The sequence below is a fragment of the Falco cherrug genome, chromosome Z (genome assembly GCF_023634085.1).
Source record: "Falco cherrug isolate bFalChe1 chromosome Z, bFalChe1.pri, whole genome shotgun sequence".
Classification (NCBI taxonomy): domain Eukaryota; kingdom Metazoa; phylum Chordata; class Aves; order Falconiformes; family Falconidae; genus Falco; species Falco cherrug.
The window spans coordinates 49,647,892-49,657,247 of record NC_073720.1 but is presented as its reverse complement, the minus strand read 5'-3'; positions in this window follow the sequence as shown (position 1 = coordinate 49,657,247).

The window sequence follows — 9,356 nt, the reverse complement described above, 5'->3', positions numbered from 1 at the left end:
CAGTGTTACCTCCCAGTAACGTGTAATTACCGTTTATTATTCTGGTCCTCTTATGTGAAAAACTTCATGGTTTGGCAGACTGTGTTTTGGGATTCATCTTCTACTACTGTTCATAACACTACATCTTTGATTTTTATTTTAATTTGCAAACTTTACTGTGGACCTTTTTGAGTCCCTTGTACTGCAGATTTGCTTATTGCTGATTTGTGCTTTTGAGAGAACTGATGAAATCAGACCTACAGCTGAACAAACGGAACAATAGTGTTAAGCTTTCCCAATATTTTTCTTCCAAATTTGTCTTTCATACTACTAAAGCTTACTCTTTTTATTTGATTTTCTCTGTTTGCACCCAATATTTGGATTGTAGATAATCTTTTCTCTTACATGTTTTTGGCATTTCCTGCTGCTAAATCTACATAAAGAATCATCATTTAAGACAGTGGTCCAAAATAAAAACCCTGTCTCATAATGTTATCAGCCTGGTGTACAGATTTGCTTGCAAGATGCTTAGTCTTTTATGTTCTGCATTTACTATTCACTTTGTGATGCCCAATCTATGCTGCACTGTGTGCACACAACGCTCTGGAATTAACAGTCAGGGCAACAGGATTATAATCGTGTGTAATCACACCACGAAGGCAAAATTACAAAGCAATTGCAAAATACTGCACTCCCTAAGCCTCAGCCTGTCATTGCTGCAGTCCCCATCGCTTTTCCCCTTCATTGGTGAACCTGTTGATACTGCAGTTTGAGATTTACATGGCTTTCCAAGGCCCTCCATCCATACCCTTATCCTCCAGGGCTCTAAAGACATGAACTAATGTGAAAAAAAAAACAACAGAGCCATCATTAAACCAAAGATAAAAACTAAAAATTCTAACCCTGATTCTACCTTTGACTTTCTTTGGACTCTGCATTAAGCTCTCACATTTGTTTCTGTTGCCTGGTCTATAAAGGTTTAAAAGATAGCTAAAAGTCCTATTGGAATTGAGTGAATTAACATTTTTTAGATTAATTCTTCCCTTTGTTCCTTTTCACAAATTGTTTGCAATCAGAGTATAAATTTATTCTTTATTCAGAACGATAGCAAATTTCTTTTGTCATTAATCGTTAACCAACTGATAAATCTAAAATACTGAAATAATAATATTAAAATCAAATATGCCATCTGAAACCTTTTCCAGGTTGGTTAACTCCATAAATTAATCAATTAGAAAAAAACCAAAAATAGCGCAAGATTTATAGAATTTGTCAGTGGAGAGCAAGATCAGAATGCTGAATTTTTAGTGGCAGTACTAAGCAGTTAGTATATTATTACAATTCGCTGCAGATTTGGCCCGGCTCTGCCAAGACACCAGGCAGCTTCTACTCTATCCCAAGGTGTAAGCTTTTTTTGTGAAATTTCTAGTTGGAGTTTATAAATCCATGACACTTGATCTTGAAACAAAATAACCAAAAGCAAAACCTACATAGATTCCAGGCATTATGTTTAGGAAAAAAATACCCTCAGTAACTAACAAACAGATTCATTCAGCAAAGCATTAGAAAACTATTCTCTCGGGTATTAGTGGATCATCGAAGTCCAGATGCCACAGTCCTAACTCCAGACCAAGCAGACACCACTCCGCCAGCATTAGCTGCCCGATGAGTCTTTGAAAGCATGCTGCTTTCTAAGATGATGCTAAGATTGAATCTCTTCAAGTCTGATGGAGGACAAAATCAAAGACATGGTCTAGAAGCAAAAAAAAAAAAAAGGTGCAATTCAGTTAGACGGGTTTGCAGCTCTGTGCTTTGTGGGGAAATAACAAGTTTCACAACGAGGAAATACCAAATGGCAAAGGCCTGACAAGGTAATAGTTCTTCAGAATAGATGCCAGGAACTAGACCAGACTATATATTGCAGATGAATGAGCAGCGGCATGCTATTAGAAAAAAAGTCAAATGTTAGACAAACATATAAATGGCAAAAACATTATCAGACACAAGAATTTTTCCATTCTACTCAGCACTAATAAGGCTGGAGTTGAAGCAGTTGAAGTATATTGCCTAGGTTTTGGCACCACGCTTCAAAAAATCACGTGTACTAAGTTGGAGACAGTCCAGAGTAGAGAAACAGCAATGATGAGGCATCTGCAAAACACGAGCTATGAAGCAAGACTGAAATAATTGGGTTTATTTACTCTAAGGATGAAAAGACTGCATGAGCCAGAGGTGCAGAGGGGTGGAGAGGGAAAAGGGTTGAGGGAAAATGATGATAGTCTTTAAATATGTAAGAGGCTGCTTCAAATGGAAAAGAAAGAAATAATATACACTCTTGTCTATGGTGGCTACAACCGAAAGGCAGGCTTGTGGTGAAATAAGAGTGGCTGAACTTAAGACTTGATGAAAAAACTTTCTGGTGCTAAAGGTAGGGAAGTACTGTAATAGATATCAAAAAGACATATGGTTTCTAACTAAAAAACTAAAGCTTTTTAAGAACAAATCAGGCAAATGCCTTCCTGGAGTAGATGAAAGTTTCCAGTCCTTTACAGCCTTCTTTTCTGTCACTATGATCTGTGCTACACAGCTAATCTCTTGTGGCCCCACAAATTGCCTTGACTGTAGTTCTGTGCTTGTATTTTATTTCATTTATTTGCAAGTATTTAGTTACTTATTAAGCCCTTAGGTCAATTACATTAAGAAATTCAATACAAAAATGTAATAAAAGAAATGTAATACGTATTTTGGAAGAAAACAGGAATATGAGCTAATTAAGTAAATGTTTAAGGGATCTACATTTATTCCTTTTGCCCATATAGTTATTAAAGATTGCATGCTATGTTATCAGTCTATAATGAGATTTATAATCATTTACATTTCTCCAGGTTGTTTGATAGGTGAACATATAAAGCACATCTTCTTACTTTGAGATACCAGCCTCCTGAAAAGTTCATGCCTCAGTAAGTCTTTCAACACAATTTAACTCCCAATCCACTTGCCTCTCCCCCTAAAAACCACTTTTGTATGGAAAAAACAAATTTTGATGGTTTTAATGCATAACTTCTTCCTGAGGCAGATTATTATTTACTCCTGTATCATGAAAATTTGCAGCAGTGTCCTTCACACCCACTGTCATGTCATGACAAAGTTCAGGGAATAGAGAATCCATTACTGACTTGCAAAATGTTCATGACAATGAGCCACCAAAGACAAATCTTCTATTTGCTCTTTAACAGGGCTATGCTGTGTGGAAAATAATGAAATCGCAGTCATCCAATAAGTATATCAACTAAGTCATGTTGACAAGAACTGAGGAGATCAGAGCTCTATCCCTGATTCTGCCAACAGCCCAAACCATCCTAGTCAATGCATTTTACAACACTGTTTCTCTTTTTATCTCATCTTTGCAGATTATAGAATTCCTTTGGTATACTTCTTCTACATGTATGTATAAGCACTCATGTAATGCTAATAAATAATTAATAAGGTATACAGAGGTTCATGTGAAACTATATAGGCAATGACTCCAGTGGATTCCAAACACGAACAGCTCTGACTATCCCTTAAATCAAAAACAACAGGAAAATGTCAACAGTGCTAATCTGCATGACATGCAGAAACAAAAAGTGATTGATTACTGATAGCAAAAGCCTAAAAGGCTGTATCTTCTGGGTTAAATATTGATAATTCTCTATAAAGGCAAACACAGTTATTGCTGTTTTTCAGAAAATGGTCTTGGATCAATACTTACTTTGCAGATATTTGTTATGATAATCTATGTTTACTGTCATAGCCATCGAGGTCTATATCAGCCATAACTGAATGCACTTTCTAATGACAGTCAGTATATCTGATAATTAATGCATTTTATTTATAGCTTGCTACTTTTGGAAAAATTAAAAAAAAAAAGAAAAAAAGGACAAAAAGATTAATAAAAGAGCCTAATTAGCAGCAACTACCCTGCCCATGGCAGGAGGGTTGGAACTAGATGATCTTTAAGGTCACTTCCAACCCAAACCATTTTGTGATTCTATGATTCTAACTTTTTTGTGATTCACCCCTGGTTAGGGAGGGAGGAACAAGGTAAGTAGTCATTGGGACAGACAGAACAGCTGCTTATGGGTCTGATAGACTCTGTGTAAGCCTCCCACTGAAACTGGGAGCTTGCATAAAATCCTATAAGGAATATCCTGTTAAAGCTTTAACCCTGGTGACACTAGCAATCACATGGAATTGTCTGAACAAAGCATAGCCTGTAACACAAAACAACATGCAATTGTTGATAGCCTCATTTTTGTTTGTACATTTTGTTTTCTTAATTCCAAAGTGGATCACAATCCAGTCATTCTGTAGTTTCTGTGGCTAAGCAGCTAAACAGAGTACTTATTGCATAACTTCCCTTTGGGGATTCCCACTTTAATCTGGCCTGTTGACTTCAAGGCATAAAGAACCATGTTTGCTGTTCTTTGAATAATGACTTTGACTGTCATAAGTAGAGTCATTAGAAATTAGATCATCATTCTCCAGCTGCAGTCTTAGGGCAGATACTGTATTTTGGCCATCCCTAAGCAGCCAAATAAGGTCAGAACTGATAAAAAAAGAAGCACTAGATAGCTTCCTGCTACAGCCACTGACTTGGGAAGACTGTATCAACCCAAAGGATCTGCAAGATGCCATGAAAAAAAATTCTGTTTAGAGGTTAATATGGAGAAATAAATTTAGACTGGAGAAAGGACTTCACAATGATATACAATGATATACAGTCTGTACTGGTACAAAATATTTTCATGTCTTTTTTCAAAGTTATTTATTTTCAGTGCTCACTTTTCTATCTTTACACTCAGGCTGAAGAAGAAATTGCATACAGATCCCTGGAGGTGGGTCAATGAGACTGAAAAATTTGTAAGCACTTTTGTGGATCTGCAAGGCTGGAGGAAGTAAGGGTTTACTTCTAAGTACTACCTCATTCAATTCACAGCACATTTTTTCATTGTAAATGGTGTGAAAACAAACAAATCATAGGTGCTTTTTGAATAGATCCTTGTACCGTATTTCTTTAATTCCTTCATGTACCATTTTCTTTTCCTATTTCTACGGCTAAATTACAGCTTCTATGAATACATATTAGTAAGGACAGGGGCTAGACTCACCTGCTCTAGACAGGTGCAATTTTCCAGAGTTTATTATTAAAACACCTAATACAAACATGTATATCACCTGGTCAGAAGATTTACAGCTGAATAAATACTCCTTATAGGTATTAGATCCTGAAGACATCAGTCCCTCTCCATTCTTATTATGTGTTTTGATGATACAGTAGGTTTTTTGACCATCTAGAAGTTACATGGATTTTGTTGTACCCTCACGGCATGGAAAAATGATTAATATTTTCTGTCTGGATAACAGCATTGTTGCATTTATTATAGCTAATATGATTCTTATTCTATTTATTGCTATTAGCATTGCTTCTAATAGTACTGTTATTTGGCTGTAATTGTCAGATAAGTAGTGCAAAAAGTGCATGTGAAGAGAGGAAAACAAGGAACAGAATTTTGCTCTGGACTGCACAGAATTCAGAGTCAGACCTTGGAAAAAACTTTGGGTTTAACATTGACACAACAGAATCTCTTCACAGCACTTGTCTGCAAAACACTCACCTTGAGTTTTCATGAACCATGCTCCCCATTGGGTGCCACTCTGGCAGTATGGAAGATGAAAAGAGGTTTTCTCACTCATCTAAACAGTTGAGGAAAGGTACACAGCTCCCTGAAAAGACAACTAAGTGACCTTTCTGCTTGAAATTTTGCTTTTGTGCTGGGTACCTACAATTCTGAAAACAGCAAGAATGGCTGTGATGAAACTAACTGAAGAAAGGGAGGCAACTAATTGAAGAAAGGGAAGCAACAGACATCCAAGTTCTGGGATATTCCACCTTCAACAGCTGAAGACTGCACAGGAGACCAGCATGGAGAAACTTCACGTGTTGCACAGAGAACACCTCTTCAGATTTCATCTCAGCCCTGCTGAGTAACTGCCAGTCGGCCTAAAGGAGGACAGCACACTTGTGAATAGGGGGGTTTAAGCCAGGACACCAATGGTTTTACATTTCGTGGGCCATTTTCATTACCTCTGTGTATGCTGAAGTTCTATATAACAACAAATGGTTCAAGTCCCCTGTAAGATGGTATGAATCTTCTTTTTTTGTTATTTTTCAAAAATTCTGTTTTGCTCTGAAAAAGTATGCTGTATAAATGTATGGGATATGGAGAAGGTAAGATAAACTTAAAATATTTATAAATTTTAAGAAAACATGCTGTTGCTCTATACTGCTTTCATCAAAGATGCACTTACTCCACCTTAAAAATGAACATCAAAAGGTACTTGGCAGAAGTGAACATAACATGATGAGATTTTTTAATTTAAACTGTGAGCCAATGACTGAATATTAAGTAGCACCTTTCTCTACGTCAATAAATTCTCCTTTTAGAATGCGTTTTGCTCTTTGAACTAGAAGACAACCCTGGTGTTAAAATTCACTAATGAATCATGCTTCAGTTGTAGCTTTTCTTAGCAGCTACATCCACATCACAGAGGTACCTGGCTGCACACTCCTTTGGACCATTCCATCTAACAACCTAGATGTCCTCAGCTCACTTTTAAATTGCTCATGGAGCTCTGTCTGCATTTCTGTCTTCAGCCTCACTTTACAACAAAATGAAAACTAAATTTTCTCTTCTAATTGCAGGAAATTTAATACTTCTCTTGGAAGCCTCCATACTTCTGCATTACAACCAGCAGAAAGCACAGGGAACTAAAGACCAGATGAGAAGACATACGGAAAGTCTCAAGGATCTGCAACATTGTGGTTTTGTTAGCCTCAGTAGACAGTCTGAGCCACCACAGAGATATTCTAGGGGATCTAAAAAGGGGAAGTGGACCTCAGATGTACCACTGGATTATATCTTGGCTGGTATTCAGACCTAGGTTTAAGTCCTAATCAACATCAGGATTTGGGTTTGGCTTCAGCAAAATCATTTTTTTACCATGGTAGAAGTTTTGCAGTTAAACTTACTGGTTTAGCACTGATAAGAACACTGCTCAGCTGTGTTTTGCCCAGTTTAGCTTAATTCCTGTGCGAGCTCCAGCGAGCCCCTGAGCTGCCCCCTGCCTTGCTACGCTGCCCAGTCTGAGCCATAGCCCCTCTTGTTTGTTCCATCCAAATTTCTCAAGCCCAGGATTCCCACTATGTGTTTTCTATCACAAGTGGACCCTGACGCTGGCTGGAGCATCATAAATCTAAAAAAAAAATGCACACTGTCCTGAATAGTGAAACCTTACAGACAACCTGTCCTAAGGCTTTAGCTTAGTGTTGTAATTGGAAAAAGAGGGCTCTGCAGGATTAGGCAGAAGTAGAAATGAAGTGTACAAGTGACTACATGACCAGAGCTTTGACTCTTTTTAATCAATTAAAATTATGATTTTGGCTTAACTGTAAAGTTCTCAGTTTAGAATATTTCTATTTTCAAATGAAATCTTTCAGCACTATTGTTAGATAAGACAAGGAACATCATCTCTGTCTTACATATATCACATGAACTGTGTGTTATTAATGTGCAAAGAAAAAGAAAAAATTAAAAATCAAATCCCAAAAACCCAAAAGTTATCAATTTGTAGTATTAAGTGTAGGCCTGGGAAGAGGAAAGGCTGTATCTTACCTGCTTATGTTTTTAAAAAGTGATCATATGTAAGTAATTATAGCAATACATCAGAACATACCCTGATTAACAAATCCTTATCTGCTGGTATGTAGATGTAGAACAGCAACTATTTCCTCTACAGCTGATCAAGCCATATTAGCTGGCTATGAAGAATGAAAATATTAATTCAAGGAGGTAGTATTTCTGAGCTTTTCAGATTGGAACTACCCAAAATTTTAAGGTAAGGGGAGGAAGCTGGCAATAAAAGCAACATCTTGCAGCTAGACTTTGTCTAGCTCAGACTTAGACTTTGTCACTTCACTAAGTAGATCAATAAAAACTTTCTGACACACCTAAAAGAAAAAAATACCCTCTGAAAGTTGGAAAAGGGATAAAGGGAGAAATAATTACAACACAGCAGGAAATTATTCCTCAATTTTTGTGGCCAGAAGAGCATTTTCAAAATATTAGTCATCTGTGAATCTCTTTTTCATAAGGCAGCATACTTCTCTCTCCACTATACCACTGGAGGAACAGTCCAGAAAGGTTAATCAACTCACCCATGAGTGACAAGGTGCGGAAATAGACCTTATGGCATCTGATTCTGTATCAGTTCACCTGTACATTTGATCCTATATGACTAGCTGTAAAATTTCCTGAGACCACTGACCTCAAGAACACTCTGAAGTTCTTGACGAACATTTTGAAACAGGCTTCACTCTGCTCTTACTTAGCTTCAGAACACCATGACAAGAACATTAAACACTAAAATTTGGTGTCAAGACGTTGTTAGACTTGTGATAATAATGACAAAAATGTAGATGTTCAATATGCAGCTTAGCTGAAAAGATATCTCAAATATACTATAGTTGTACTACATTATTTGTTTTGCCCAGCTTTACTCTCAGGGCAGTTCATTCTTTAACCTTTCCCCACCAGCTAGCCTGGAGAAGCACAGAGCCCAGTTCCCAAAATAATGACCACCTCTGTGGTGCATTTTTGGGGATGTAACTGGGGTATCCCTGTTAAAAAGCTAAACAAAGTACCACAAAGGAAAAAAATAACCTTAGTTTTCAACACTGCAAAAGCACACAGCGCTGTGTAAGTCAATTCCAAGACATCAAACACAGAAGATCTGGCACCCTCAATAGCAGCTCAACAGAAGCTCTCACACCATTGAGCATCTTTTACCAGTGTCCTCAAGCCTGACTAAAACCTCTGGACCATACCAGACCATAAGTGAAAAGGGGTACATGCCACAGTGAGGGGATATGGACTACCTATAGGAAGCATTGTAAAAAGATGGGTCATATGAAAACCTTAACAAGAGCTGGAATTAGGTGAAATCTGTAGCATACTGTTCGTTTAGGGTGACAGGGGATCAACAGTAAGGATTCCTGATATCAAGGACTCGTATGTTGATGACTGAACAAAATGAAAATAGTAGTTTGACTGTAAACATCAGAAAAATCCCAAGTGCTAGAAAAATCCCAAAACCAGACTTTCTTGAGAGTTGTCATCCAGAAATGTGGGCTGAGGTTCCTGATGAATATAGGAAAAGCCACCCAAGCGATGAAATAGCCAAAACAGCCTCTGTGGGCTGTAACCATAATGGCTATCATGCAGTTATGTGGTGACAATACATCACTGCATCAGTGTAGTCACTAGTCAACTTAGTAC